The following is a 15,963-nucleotide window of genomic DNA, read 5'->3' as shown; positions in this document are numbered from 1 at the left end:
CACCCTTACCATGATTACTTTATTAGCTTACAGGTAGTCCTCGACTTATCACAATATTAGAGTTTGTCCAGTGACGTTTCGAAGTTACAACAGCACTGGAAAAAAATGACTTATGACTGTTTTTCCACACTTAGGACGGTTGCAACATCCCCACGGTCACATGATCAAAATTCTGCTGCTTGGCAACTTGACTCGTATTTATGACGGTCGCAGTGTCTCGGGGGTCACGTGATCTCCTTTTACGACTTTCCAACAAGCAAAGTCAACAGGGGGGGAAAGCCCGCTTCACTTCACGAGAGTGTTACTAACTGAACAACTACAGCGATTCACTTAACAACGGTGGCAAGAAAGGTCATAAAATAGGGCAAAACCCGGGTATCAACTATCTCGCCTGGTTAACAAAAATGTTGGACTACCTGTTTTTTTAAAATAAATGGGGTCACATCAGATGTACCTGTAACAGATCACAAAGGTGTTTTGCACGCACTTTTCTAGTTCAGAAAAATTGACAGCATCATCTAAATGACTTATACCTAGGCCAACTGAACTCCTTATATCAGAATAACAGAGTTGGAAGGGACCTTGGAGGTCTTCTAGTCCAACCCCCTGCTCAGGTAGGAAAGCGTAGACCGTTTCAGATAGATGGTTGTCCAATCTCTTCTTAAAAACCTCCAGTGTTGGAGCACCTACAACATTTGGAGGCGAGTCGTTCCACTGATCAATCACTCCACAAGTAGGTTCTGATACATATAAACTGATGACATGACACATCTCTTTATCTTTAAGGTGTCACAAAATGTGCGTTATATGTACTATGACAAATTCAATTGCACATTTGTTCTTCTCTAGTTTTATTGAGAAGGAAACCAGATGCTCCGTTCCAGAGAATGCTTAAATTGGCTAGAACCATGCTGAGGATTTTCCCCCCTTATTAAGATGCCAAAAACACAAGTATTGGCACATCAACACAAGCACCACTCTAAAACACACGCTTAATTGAAAAACATATAAATGTATAACCCCCCTTGTAATTTTCATGCCAGAAAACAACAAATAAATAGAGCATTCTATTACTATAGCCACAAAGCAAAGCCCAGGATGAATAGGTCTCGGGTGGAGTAGATGTTACTCTTTACTGCCATAATTGAGAGAGTCAGTTAGGTCCAGCGGTTAAGGCACCAGGCTGGAAAGCAAGAGGTCATGAGTTCAAGTCTTGCCTTAGCCAAGAAAGCCAGCTGAGGGCCAATCACCAGGAGACGGTGAGCTCCGTTCCCACCTTAGGCATTTAGCCAGCTGGGTGACCCAATCCACCTCACAGGATTGTTGTTATGAGGAAAATAAGAGGAGGAAGGAAGATGTGTCGGGTGTGTTCACTGCCTTGAGTTATTGGTGAAAATAATAAAGGCGGGATATGAATGAATGAAAACCCAAGGGACACACAAATAATCGATGCAATGCAGCCTATCAGAACCATTCGTGCTCATATTGTGTTTTATAAAATACATATTTTGTTCCTTGCTGGAACGTTGCAAAGAAGATACAAACACTGGTTCTGGAGTAATGAGTGATTCTGTATTGAGTGATTTCTCCCCCCAAATTTCTATAAGCTAACTTTTAATCAAAGACTGCCACCTAAAGTCAACAGAAATTGATGCTGGCCTTAGTATGCTTTCTCCTTTAGTATATTACTCTACTGTCCACGTTTATTTGGGGAAGACATGAACAGAAAAATTATACTAAACTGAATAACTACATAGCCCAGTATATGAAAGTTAAAGGATGAAATGCTTGTTTGCAACCAACTGGGTAGAACTCCAGTTGAGAAAGAAAACCAGCCTCACTTTCTAATTAGAAGGGTCTTTGTTTGGACTGAATGTTTCAATTTACTAGCACATATCCACTCTGTTATTGTGCCAGATATTGATTCAAAACAAAAACTACCTTGGTAGATAAAAGAGAAACAAAGTAACGGTCCATCACTGGAGGCTTTTAAGAAGAGACTGGACAGCCATTTGTCTGGAATGGTCTAGGGTCTTCTGCTTGAGCAGGGGGTTGGACTAGAAGACCTCCAAGGTCCCTTCCAACTCTGTTATTGTGCAATATAATAATATGAGAGCCAGTTTGACATAGTGGTTAAAGTGATGGTCAAGAAACCAGGAGATGGTGAATTCAAGGTCTCTCTTAGGTATGAAAGCTAGTTGGATGACTTTGGTCCAGGCCAGGGGTAGGCAACCTTGGCTCTTTTATGACTGGTGGACTTCAACTCCCAGAATTCCTGAGCCAGCATGGCTCAGCTTGGAAACCTCTCCCTTTCCCCTCAGCATGGCTGGCTCAGGAATTCTGGGAGTTGAAGTCCTCGAGTCATAAAAGAGCCAAGGTTGCCTACCCCTGTCCTCAGTCCTCCTGTTCTAAACGGTGAGCCTCCTAGATCAGGGGTAGGCAACCTTGACTCTTTTATGACTTGTGGACTTCAACTCCCAGAATTCCTGAGCCAGCATGGCTCAGCTTGGAAACCTCTCCCTTTCCCCTTAGCACGGCTGCCTCAGGAATTCTGGGAGTTGAAGTCCAGGACTCATAAAAGAGCCAAGGTTGCCTACTTCTGGTCCAGGCACTCTCTCTCTTTCTGCCCAACTTAAGCCCTCACAGGGCTGTGGTGGGAAAAAATAGGACAGGGCAGGGAGAACCAAGTATTTTTACCATCTTGAATTATATGTACAAAAGAGAGGGTATAACCATCTGACTGACCCTGCCACCAATAATCATTGTAATAGTGCAATTCCCAGTTATCTCTTTCATTATTTTAAATAAGTGTTGAGTAGTATTTAATACTGAACTCTGAAAAAGAAAATAGGCAAAGAGAGAAAGAGCTGGATTTGAAACCTCTCTCCCTTCCTCCCCTCCCAACTTCAGATACCAATTTCTAAAATGGAGGAGAGACACCGCAAACTGGTATCTCCCACTCAGGGGGCCAGGAAGGGTATGAGGCTTGATAATAGGGAAAAAGTGTCTGAAAGATTTATTGGAACCAACAGGGATGTATTCTCCCTTACAGCTGCCAGCTTTGGGAGTGATCAAAGCAATCTTGGCCTGACGCCAGCTTAAAATTAGACTAGATAAATTATATAATTTCATGTCATGACTTCAAAGCACTTTATATATAACCATGTAAGCAACCCCTCACTATTGCCTCCATATTGCAGATCACGGGTGGGTACTGAAGCACTGAAGCCACATCTCGCTCCCTGAAATTATTAAGCAATTCTGTAATTCAAAGTACAAGTCAACAGAACACCAATATCAGCCGAATCGTTTATTTATTTATTCATCTATCCATCCATCGATTCATTCATTCATTCATTCAATTTCCATAGCCACCCATCTAAATCCAATTGACGGCCTTTTAATATGGCAGCAAGCGTTCATTATCATAGAAGTACCTTTCCCCAAACTGAAGGATCTTACATTGATTTTTGACATGTTTCTGGTCACTATTCAAATAGTTAAAAAGTACGAAAGGAATAACTGAAACCACAAAAGACCCATGCACAGGCACATGAACCTGCTCATTCACCAAAAGCATAACTGCTTGTTCTGCTGTATTCAAAGACCAGCAACAAGGCTCCTCTCAATATGACACCTTGCCTTGGCTTGGTATATTCCACAAAGCTCACATGCCATTCATGCTTTTGCATTTGAGGTATGACATTAAAACCATTTTACTTTATTCCTACAGACACCTGTTTGCCTAACTGCTGCCAACTTTCATCCTTGATTTTTTTTTTTTAGCTTCCTTTGTTCTACTGTGTCTACTCTGGACATATATGTTGAAGATGCAATATGTTTTCTGTAGGAAAACTTATAATTTTCTTACCACACTGAGCTGACTAATCCAATACAGATTTCATTTCCAAGTCAAATTAAGCTCTAAAGACACATCAGACAATACAAAGGGCCTATTTCATGTATTTCCTAGTGGGAAATGCAAACTCATCTTTACATTTAAATGAAATGAAATTAAGCAAATTGGTTTTCTGAAATACCAGAAGCTTGCAATGCTTCCTTTTTCAAACCACTTATCAGTTTCTACTGTTGTAGGAAAAGACTAGTATAGAATAATGTCTGTCATTACAAGAGGTATTACTTAATCACTTGATTACTAGAAAGATCATTAGTGCAGTAGCCTAGATGTAACCTTTTGATACATATTAACTGGCATGGTTTGCATAATATTTTAACCCAGCCTTTCTCAAGCTTGGCAAACTTTAAGATGTCTGCACTTCCAACTTCCAGAATTCCTCAGCCAGCATGCTTTAAGATGTGTGGATTTCAACTCCCAGAATCCCCCAGTGAACTTACTGGTTGAGGAATTTGGGAGTTGAGGTCCAAGGTTGAAAAATACTGCACTCATCCGTGGCTTAACAAACCAAGTTTGATTGAATGAAATCAATTGCCTGGCTTCCTATGAAATTCCTATGAAACACTATGAAATATATGGAAACTCTTATTGGGTTCACACACTAATAAACTGTTATATTTTCCTCTTATGGCAATTTATAGCACGAGAAGCACTGGTGCAGAGACTGGAATAACTTTTAAAAATAGACAAGCCTATTTCGGTATTATTTAGCAGACAGATTGACGACTCAAAAGGCAACCTCGTTGCTTCTCCCCCTCTCCCAACTGCTTCTTCGACAGATCATATAAGATACCTTTGCAAGCCACTTTCAAAAATAAAAGAACCGGCGGATTGCATGAAAAACAAGCCAGGGTATTTTGGACCTCGCCGGCCACCTCCCCCCTCCTTCCCCGCCCAAATCGACTTTACGTACAAAAGCCACGTAAAGCGAGGGCAGTCTGGCGACGGGGCGCTCCTTTGCGCAGGCGCAGCCTCCCTCGCGCCAAAGCGTCTCTTGCCGCAGATGAAGCGAAGCGAGCGGCACGCATGCGCGCCCCGAGTTCTGCTCCGCGAGCTCCAGACTGAAGCCCCGAAACTCGTCAATTCTTTTCTCTTTTTTTCTTTCCCTTCTCCGTCGACTCCCCCCCCCCGCTTCCCCGCCAAGCCGTAAACCGAGGAGGGGACGTTCTTACAGGCCCACCCTCGACAAGGCCTGGCGGGAAGGCCGGCTGCCCGCCAGCCCCCCCCTCTCCTCCCACCGCTGCCCCTCCCCCCTCCGGGGCCGCGCGACCTCCCGCCCCTCCCCCTCCCCTCCCCCCCAGCCCACCCCCCCTCCGCCGAACCCACCGTGCTCTGCGGGGCGGGCGGGGCTGCCGCGGGGGGCCCCAGGGCTCCGAATTCAGCCGGTTTCGGCTGGGTCGGTCCCGGCGTCACACAATGAAATCAGCGCCTCCGATCATTAATTCTCATCATGATCGTGACGTCAGCGTAGACAGCGGCCAATCGCCGCTCGAGATCAGCGCCGGCCGGGACAGTCTGCCCCCGCCTCTCAGCCTCGGGGGGGCGAGAGACTCTTGCGAGGAACAGCCCCGGCTTGGGAGGCAGGCGCGCGCGCGCGCGGCGGCGGGAGGGGGTCCCGCTGGCGCGCGCAGAGAGAACAGCAGCAGCAACAGCGGCGGGGCGATGCTCGGCCGGCAGCAGCCCAGCCTTGGCCGGCGGGGGAGGGAGGAGTGGCTCGTTCCGGGAACGGCGGCGCGGGGCTCGAGTCCGCCAGGCTTTCCTGGGATTTGCAAAGCGGGGGGGGGGCGAGGGGGAGAGGAGAAAGTGTCGGGGGGAGGGGCGGCGCTGCATGCCGCCCCTTCGCTTTCCCGCAGGCGTGGTTGGGGGTCTCCGGGGGGGGGATGCAAGGGGGAGGCTTCCCACCTGTTCCCGTTGGAAGGCCCCGCGGTCGCCCCTCTTTGCAAAGAATAGGAGGCAAAACTGCCGTGCAACGACTTGGAAGGAGGGGAGGGTACGAACTGGACGGGGTGGGTGGGTGGAAGGATGGTTGTCCCCCCCCGTGTTTGAGCTTTTAAAAATCAGCCTGGGAGCGGCTTTCCCGGCTAACTCCCCCATTGGGAAAAATAAAAAACCAAAGCTTGAGCGCTCCTGAATTGCAGCTGCCGCTCCGTTCTTCTGTTGCATGCAAAAACTGGACTCGTGCAGGACTTGAAGGTTGGGGGGGGAGGGGGGGTAAGATGACCTAAGAGAGTTTGGTTATGCAAGTTACCTGCGAGCGAGACGCCCTCCTGGTCACCTCTCGCGCTTGCCATTCAGGGTGAATTCCTGCAGCGTTAAAACGGGGGTGCTGGCAGCACGACTGCAGGAAGACTGGTCCCCAAATGACTTAGGCAGTGACGCCGATTACCCTGTCCCCCGGATTGCAAGCACCTGATCCGTTTGCCGTTGTTTCACTTGCTAAGTTCGGCAGGCGTTGCTGGAGAGTCAAAAACGGGGGTGCCCTCAACCAAACTGCAGAAGGAAAAAAGAAAAGTTGTTCCAGGGATGAATATTGCTGGTCTGACGACGCAGGTTGCATTTGAGAAAGAGACGATGCAAGTATCTTACCAGCGGTTGTTCGCTAAACCAGAGGTCCCAAACCTTTTGGGCACCAGGGACCGGATCGATGGAGAAAGTTTTTTTCGGGGACTGGAGAGTGTGTGGTTTTGTGTGCTGCCTACATGCATCCCACAGATGGGGCTTGCTTGTTTGTGCGGACCCGTTGCTGGCATGGAGTTGGGGACCCCTGCTGTAAACTCCATCCTGTTTGATGAGATGGCTCGAGGCCTTTTGATGTATATGCAATAGGGATCGGAATAACAATCAGAATAACAATTTTGGACCCCCAAGCCAACCTTGGCTCCCCAGTGGCTGTCTGGATGAGCATATTGCTATATGTCATATTTCATTTCATAGCCTTCCTCCTGTCATGATTCGGATGCTCCAATTTGTCCTTGCAATCAGATCTGGAGGATCAGCTCCATTGTAGTTGGCCAGCTAATACATTCAGATAAATATCAACTGTGTGATGGTGTTAAAAGTGGTGATTACTTTCCTAATCATAACATTGTGTTTAAGCACTTGTATCCCAATTTTTATAAAAGGATCTTGCCTTGAGATGAAATCAAATCCACATTTACATGAATCTTAAAATATAGGAAAGAGGTTGGACTTGAATAACAGAATAATAATTGGAAGGTCCTTGGAAAACTTCTAGTCCAGTGGTTCTCAACCTGTGGGTCGGGACCCCATTTGGGGTCGAACGACTATTTCACGGGGGTCGCCAAACAATGCAGTCCGCCATTTTTTCTCCCTTTTCCTTAGCTGTGCTACTCCCTTTTATTCTATTGGCTTTTGAAAGCCAATAGAATAGACTCTCTTGAATAGAGTCTAATTCTATTGGCTTTCAAAAGCCAATAGGAATTGTCCAGGCTATCTCTGCCCTACTGAGCCCGCCAAAAGCCCCATTCTGCAAACGGTGCTGCACCAGTTGAGTAATCCTCGACTTACGACCGGTTGAGTAGTCCTCGACTTACGACCGGTTGGGGGGTCGCGGCATTAAAAAGGTTGAGAACTGTTCTGTTCTAATGCGCTACTCGAGCAGGAGATCTATACCATTTCAGACAAATGGCAGTCCAGTCTCTTTGAAGCTTCCAGTGATGGAGCATTTACAATTTCTGGAGGCAAGTTGCAGATTAATTGTTCTCATTGTCAGGAAATTCCCCCTTAGTTCTAGGTTGCTTCTCTCCTTGGTTAACTTCCATCCATTGCTTGTCCTGCCTTCAGGAGCTTTGCAGAATAATAGAACTATGTAATGGAATTAGAAGTAGGTGAGAATGAAATAGACTTAACATATTAAAATATTTTTAATATATTCTTCAGATTTATATCTGATATCCATCACTTATACAGTTGTAATGTATGAGGAATTTTCCCCAATAAATTGCTCAGTATTTACAAACTTTTGAGATGGAACATATTTTTGTATAATTTTAGTTATTGCTAAGAGAATTGTTTTGTGTTTATGCACATATCTTTGTGTGTGAAATGAATTGGACTTGTGCCTATGGTATAAATGTACCTTCCGATTGTTGTTGTTAGTATTTGAAGTATCCATTTCTATTCCTAAAAGCATTTAAAGTGCCTCAGAATGCAATAAAGACCGAAAGTGCCGTAAAACCTACATGAATTAAATAAATAAAAAAGCAATAGTATCTAAAATGTACTCCATTGCTCAGGAAATTCAGTGTGCAAACTATCAAGTTGGTCAAAAATCAAGATGAATTTAAGGGGGGGAAAAGAAAAATGTAGGATCCATTGTTCCCTTAATGTGCACTCAGAAGTAAATCTTTGGAATCTTAAGAGCATCTATTTTTTTGAAAACAAATAGCACAGCACTAAGCATTTTCTTTTGTTTGTCATTACTGCAATTCTGACCCATAAGGCAAATTCGGCTGCAAAAAAAATATTTTGGAACATAATAGCTTTTGGTTTAAGAGAAGGTAAAATTACTCAGCACCTTAACCAAAAGGAATTATTTCATGCAACACATGAAGCTAAATCCCATTATTTTTTTTCCATGCATCTCCAATTTTCAAAACTTTGAAGTTGAGTCAAGAACCGGAGATTTGTATATTGCAAATAACAGTTACCCCCCCCCATATAATATTTTAAGATAATTCAGGAAGATGATGATGAAGATGATGATTATTTTGACTTGTCAGTGGAATTTTCTGAAGCTTTAAAAGCATTGTTTTAAATTATTATCTAGTGCAAGAATCCAATCTTTGGGAAATGGGGTCAACTTCTCCATCAAGATCAAAAGTAGAACAGCTGTTCCTTCAGATTCACTAAAATAGAAGAGAATTCAACTATGCGCACTCCTTCATTGGGAATATAATACGCAAATATAATTCCAGAGACAACTTATTAAGCAAGAAAATAGTTAAAATAGCTTGGTTAATATCTCAGAGTCATAATTGCTTTGAAAGTTTGCATGAGAAGCCATACATATGCATTGCAGATTATACCACTAAAACGGAACTGTCATAACCATTTCAAACATGTTAACTAGAGGTTAATAACAAACATCTCTGAGAAATGTGAAAAAATTTATTCAAAGGACTGACATAACCAGTAGAAAGGCTTGAGAATTAGGAAAACTTTCCAGCAATATGGCAAGAATGCTTTTTCCTTTAGTAATAGTGCCTTTCAAAATTCCTGGAATTATAACCCAGAATATGGAAGATGGGAGCATTTAAATTGCTTTGCAGAACATAAAGAGGACAAGTTGCCAAAAATAATTAGATGTATTTATTTTATTTTACACGGCACCCAATTCCAGAAACTCTGGCTAGTTTACCCATGAAAATGTTTAAAAACAAGGGAACAACAAAGAAAGGAGAAAGATGTCAGAAGAGAATAGAGGCAGAAGTAAACTGAAGCAACATGATCTTGAGTGAGCTTCAAGATGAATTAGAAAACAATGAAGTGTCAAAAGTTTTGTGGAGCACATAAGGAGAGATTTGTCTAAACGAACAACCATCATCCTAGGATAGAAGATAGTACGATAGGAGAAGAATAAAAATGAGGACCTCACAGGAGCGAAAAAGGGCTGGTGGAGCAGAAGGTGAGTCAGGAAGAGGGAATACAAAGCAGAAATTTGAGAAGAAGGTGATAAAGGATTTACAGAATAACAGAGTTGGAAGGGACTTTGGTTGTCTTCTAGTCAAGCGCCTGCTCAAGCAGGAAATCCTACACCATATCAGAAAAAAATTGTCCAACCTCTTCTTAAAAGAGATGTCAGACAGGGCTTCTTCCTTTGGACCAAGAAAACAATTTGAAAAACAATGAATGGACTCATTGCAAACTGCATAAATTTATCATGTTCCACTCTTTAAAAGAGAACATTCACAGTTCAGAGGGTTAACAGGCATTATTTAAGCAGATACTGATTATGGTGATAAGAGTCCATTAAACAAAGTATACTATGTTGAATAACAGATGCTAAAACCTGTAAATTATCAGCTTTGGAGAGTAATTGAAAAGGATATTTTTTAATCAGCATATTTAGGGATTTATGTGTGTGTGTGTAAGTGACTTGATGCTTTTACTGTCAAAACTATCATTATTTTTAAGTACATAATTGCATATCTTTTGTTAGCAATAATCTTACTGTTTTAATAATTTTTGAGCAGCTGTCGATAGCCCAGAATTCATACTTAACAACTGTGACGTGTTGGTAATGAATTCCTACAGTATAAATAACCCAGAAGGCAAAGTGCTTGTGTTGTGATTAAGAGCTATCATCTCGGTATAGTATCGTTATTGTTTATTTACAGTATTGCAAGTAGCTGTAATGCTAGCGGTATCACTGTTGAGTTGAATGTTAGTTGATCAATATTCTCACTACTTCAAGATTATTAACATATGACTACAATATATTTAGGAACTGAATAATATAACACTTCACAAACAATATAATTATTTCCTAAATAGTTTTTTGAGTGGAAACAAATGAGATCTGTATAAGATAGCATGCCATCTACTGGTAAAGTGGGCATTTAAAAGAATATAACTTCCATTTTCCTGCTGTAGCACTCGATCTTCCTACTTGCTTTTCTTATTTTAAAACATTCTGTGTTAAATACTTTTAAAATATATTGCTTGTTGCTAACATTGGCAAGGCTTACTTTTGCGAAGATGTGAAGGAAGGCACAGCTAAACATTTGCACGCGTTCTGATTGATTCACTAAGATACCATATTTTCAGCGAAATCTATTTTTAAAAAAATGCAAATCTGCTATTACATAAAATCAATTTTGCATAGCCCAATTACTGAGAGAACCTTTGATGATGATTATACAGTAAATAATGTGGGAGGGAGAAGATTTTGTTTTGTTTAACATGTTGAGAACATTTCTAACTGCTTCCTCACGAAGCAATAAAGAATTTGTTGATTTCCTTCAATCTCGGCCATTATGGTTACTACTCTATGCTTGTATTGTTCTGATTCAATAGGAAGTTTCAGTTTTGGAGTATCTCCATTTCTTTATGGGCTAGTGCAGGGGTAGGCAACCTTGGCTCTTTTATGACTCATGGACTTCAACTCCCAGAATTCCTGAGCCAGCCATGCTGAGGGGAAAGGGAGAGGTTTCCAAGCTGAGCCAGGCTGGCTCAGGAATTCTGGGAGTTGAAGTCCACAAGTCATAAAAGAGCCAAGGTTGCCTACCGCTGGGCTAGTGCATCCAACATTTGACCCATTTTCCTCTAGAAAATAGCTTTAGATTTCCTGTAGGAGCTTGTCCCAAAGGTGCTTTTTCAAAAGCAACCTGACTTTGTTGTTTTTTTTTTTCCACTTGAAGATGTTTCGCTTCTCATCCAAGAAGCTTCTTTAATTCTGAATTGAACAGAACTGAAGAAGCTTCTTGGATGAGAAGCATAAGTTCTACAAGGAAAAAAAAAAACATCAAAGTCCAGTTGTTTCCCCCCCCCCAAAAAAAAATTCCCTTTGGGACAATCATGACCTGGATCACTGAGAATTTACATAGACACTGTAGGAGCTTGATTCCAATTTTAGGGAAAATAATTTGGCCTTTGAAATAAGGTGTAACGAGAACACAACTTATCCAGATTTGAATAATATCAGAAACAGTGGAGAGCTGTAGAGATGGCTAGTGAAATGAAAAGTGGATCTCTACGTTAAACTGAGATTGAAAAACTTGAACATCTTTAGCTAAAAGAGTTTTTCAAACACAGGAAAAGCTGTCCCATAAATTCTTCCTTTTGTTTTGCAGAGTGGAATTAGATCTAAAAATCTAGTTCGCAAGGAAGCTTGACCCTAGAAATGGTGATAAATTCTTTTTCAGTGGCTATTTTGACACAGGAGCAAAATGTCAGCCTGTAAGGGGTTGGATCGTCCCACTTCAACAGGAACCAAAAGTCTTCTGACATGCTTCCCCTTTGGAGAAAGCTTTTCGGTTTTATCGAAGTGTATTTGGAAAATATCTAGTCAACGGGGGGGGGGGGAGAAATCAATGAACTTATTAAATGTATTAAATATATTGTTATGTGAAGACGGTCTACAGTATAGTTTCTTGAGATTAGTTATGGAGGTAATTGATAATTGCTTGGCTAGGGGAAAATTCTCTCATCTTTTAAACTAGCAGTCTTAGGGCTGCTTAGGAAAACAGAGAAAAAGAGTTTGCCAAAAGAAGATTGCTCGTTATCAGAATCTGCTCTTTCCATTGTTAGAAACTCATTGTAATATAATATTGGTGCTCACAAAGTCAGTTCTCTGAAGTGCCATTAATATCTTTGCAATAGCCATAAAGAGGAGCTTTTGACAATGTGTTATCGCATTGTTTTCCTAAGGTAATAACTGTGTCATCTTTTCTTTTTTTAATTTGTTGCAGCGGACTCCGTTCATGCTGAGACATTTTTATCTTTTTAGGGAAGGGATCTGCTTTGATGCACTTTTCCAGGTTCCTACCCGATGTGTTAGTACATTGTTCAGAGTCTCTTTTTTCCTGTAGGTATATCTTGTTTGGATTGCCTCAGAATGAGAGGACATTTTGGAGTAAGAGAAAGAATTTTGAAAAATGCCGGAAATGATATAATCATAGTTGTCTTTCTTGATCTCCAATTAGGATGCAATTATTAGGCAGCTTCCCCACCTCAAAAATTTGGATAATTATTCCTTTTTTTTTTTTGAACTGGACAACATCTTCTTCTGCAACTGACTAGTGATTATTCTTGATTCCAATAGAAGAGAATATGAATATCTGTGAATTGCAGTCAGAAGACACAATAAAACCTCCTTAATCTGGATGGACTGACTCAACCATAGTTTGAACTGGGAAACTGTCAGCATCCTAGACCAGGCTAAATGCAAAAAACCAAGAGGGAATTCCTGGAAGCAGGAAGGCATTCGGATAAATCAGCCATCAGTAAACACACAGATATACATGGTATTTACACACCTTTGAAAAGAGACAATAAAAAAGCTAAGAAGGAAACCAAAAGACCAGAACACATCCTCCCCAGCAACCAACATCCAGATAAGCAGGGATTAAGACCAGACAAACAAAAAAGCAGAAAACGATACCCTAATCAAGATACCCACTAAGGAGACAGCTGAACCCCCACCAACACTGGCAGGGCAAGATACTAGTGACAGATTAGCAAAAAGAGTTGTTGTTGTTGTTGTTGTTATAGGCAATACAGCCATCTCATTTAAGTCACCACTTTCTTGAGATCCCCAAGCCTGGTGATACAACCATGTTTTAAGAGACTTCTGGAAGAATATCAGGGAATGGGGACAATCTTACCTTGGGGGAAATGATGTTCTGTAGGGTGGGTGCCATCGCAGAAAAAGTCTGCCACCTGGGTCCTGCCAGATGTAATTCCTTCATAGAATCTTTAGCATATATAACTGTACGGTCCACTTTCCTTTTGAAAGAAAAGCACCGTTGAGTGTGACCTGGATTACTGAGAATCTCCATATTCAATCTGTAGCATACTTTAATGATATGTGGGAAAGGCCCTGGCAGAGTAAATTCTACCAAGGGAAAGATCAGGAAGAGATAGGATAGCCCTTAGCTGGGTAGGGGGGTGGGGTGGGGCAACAGATTCAGAAGGGACCCTTCCCAGTTTCTCAGCTTGTGAAGGAGACAGGCATGGAAAACTTTACTTTCAGACTTACTACATTCTGACAATGTAGCTTTACAATAGTGTAGAATTAGCTCACCTGGTTGTGATTCCTATCTGGTGTACCCTTTGAGGTTGGCATCAATCTTGCTGTCCTTGGAAATATATTTAATTTAATTATTTTCTTGGTTTTGCTGTTGAATTTTCCTTTGTAAAGCAAAGCGATAAACATCCGCCTGATAAACATTGGCCATTTTTAATCCTTGTAAACCTCTTTCAGATTTGACCCTTTTGAGGTTTCTCCTTTATTTTTTCCAAATAATAATAATAATAATTTTTTCCCAGGATCTATGATCCTTATAGATATATGTGTTATGCAAGAAAAAATGCATACTGAATGAATATGCTATGAACAACAACAACAAAAAAAACCATCACCTTTAAAAAGTGATGTGCGATCATTTGGTTACAAAGAGGAAACAAATTGAGAATTGAATTGCAAGACACATAATATGAAGGAAGAGTGAAGGAATGTTGGCAAAATGTTTTGAAGGTGAGGATGAATCAATGTGGACATGGCAGACACCAAGGCCACCTTTGAAGCTGATGTATAACTGCTGCCACACTTCAAGGAGGGGTGTTAGTACATAGGAAGCATTCATCATTTTCAAACCTAATAGAATAGAATATATGTACCCCAGGGTTGTACAAAGTGCTGGCTCATTTGTCTTAGTACTGATGATGTTACCTAGTCTGGTAATGAAACATCTGCAAGAAAACTACCAAGTTCTAGAGAGCACCAAGGACCCAACTTTCAAATCCTTTGTAGCCCTTCGACAGCAACCTGGACGTCATGCTGTGATGCAGAAAGGGCCATCTGTGTGTACAAAGACATTTAACAAAACATGCAGAAACTTTCTGAATTGGAAGTATGCAAACACCTAGGTTTTCCATGTTAAAAAAATGCAACATTTTTGGAAAAAAGGCTGACCAGAAAAAGCAAAGTGAACAGGGTAAGGACTAGAAAACATCCTTTCCCCTTAAATATCCAAAGCATGGCATCAGTTAAGCTTCCTAGTAACTGATGAATTTGCTTTCTTATTGCCTGCATTAGTATAATTATCTGGGCTTTAGAATTAATGAATAGTGAAGTGTATTGATTTAAACATTTGCTGTCCTTCTGCCTCTGTTTCGGCCATCAGCTCTGATACCATCAACCTTGAACTTTGAAAATGAAGATGCTCACAAGAATGCTAGTAATGGCTATTATACTACCAAATTATCTGTAACACTAAAAGCCACCACAGTATAAAAGAATCAAAAAAGGCAATGTGATCCTGCAACATTAACATTTACAGTAAAGTAACTTCCCTCTTAAACAGAGCGTTGCATCTTTGCATTTGGGAAATGCCTCTGCTTTTGTACTGCTTTAAATATCTACCTCTTAAGGGTGCAAACAGACCATGTTTTAATCTGTACCTTGATATATTACCGATAGTCCTCAATCGACAACTGTAATGGAACGTGCTTATTATGGTCATAAGACATCACGGTTATAAAATGGGTCAGTCACATGACTGACTCAATTTTCTGACTATTTTACGGCAAGCTCTATGGTCGTTAAACGAACCAATGGTTTACTATGGCACGGTTTTGCTGAAAACCAGGTGTAAGTGCCAGTGTGGGGCAATTTGTGGTAAATGACACTCACATGCAAATAGCTGTAAATGTGACTGTTGCCAAGCAACCAAAGTCCAGTCATGTGACCATGAAGGAGCCCGACCGTCGGACTGGTTCAGGAGTAGCTCCAAAGTAGATCTGTCATAACTTTGAATGGGAACCAGTCATAAGTCAAGGACTATTTGTACTGCATATTTTAATCTGCTCAGTGCAACTACTGGTTGTCCTTGACCTACAACAGTTCATTTAGTGACTTAGGACCATTTTTCACACTTACAACCTTTGAAGCCGTCCCATGATCATGTCATCAAAATTCAGATGCTTAGCAACCGGTTCATACTTATGGCCGTGGCTGTGTCCCAAGGTCACGTGGTCAACTTTTCCCACCTTCTGACACACAAAGTCAGTGGGGAAGCCAGATCCACTTAACAACCATGTTACTCAACAAGGACAGTGATTCATTTAGCAACTCCGGCAAGAAAGGTTGTGAAATGGGGCAAAACTCATTTAACAAATGTCTCACTTAAAGCACAGAAATTTAGGGATCAATTGTAGTCGTAGGTCAAGAGACTACCTGTGCATGCCTCTTTTAAAATGATGAGTACATAAAACTTTCTAAAGCCAAATAAGTTATATTTAGTGAGTGGCAGGACCGAGATCCCCCATGAGAGTTGCAGGTAAAGATAAGACATTTTCAGTCT

The 15,963-nt window shown here is 41.6% G+C and overlaps 1 protein-coding gene across 5 annotated transcripts in view; it reads right to left on the bottom strand.

Moving 5' to 3' along the window:
- Nucleotides 1-5,603, bottom strand: part of HDX (highly divergent homeobox) — a 30,993-nt gene extending 25,390 nt beyond the window's left edge. For 2 of the 5 annotated variants that reach the window (XM_039331867.1, XM_039331873.1), the window contains exon 1: nucleotides 5,243-5,597. The gene's annotated coding sequence lies outside the window, so the exon portion shown is untranslated. Of the gene's footprint in view, nucleotides 1-5,242 lie in introns of all 5 variants that reach the window. The other 3 variants (XR_005555245.1, XR_005555250.1, XM_039331885.1) reach the window with 3 other exon arrangements.
- Between the last annotated feature and the right edge of the window lie 10,360 nt (nucleotides 5,604-15,963).

Source organism: Crotalus tigris, unplaced genomic scaffold (genome assembly GCF_016545835.1).
Source record: "Crotalus tigris isolate CLP2741 ecotype Arizona unplaced genomic scaffold, ASM1654583v1 scf7180000017622.5263843, whole genome shotgun sequence".
NCBI classification, from domain to species: Eukaryota; Metazoa; Chordata; class Lepidosauria; order Squamata; family Viperidae; genus Crotalus; species Crotalus tigris.
This window is presented reverse-complemented; position numbering and strand designations above follow the sequence as displayed.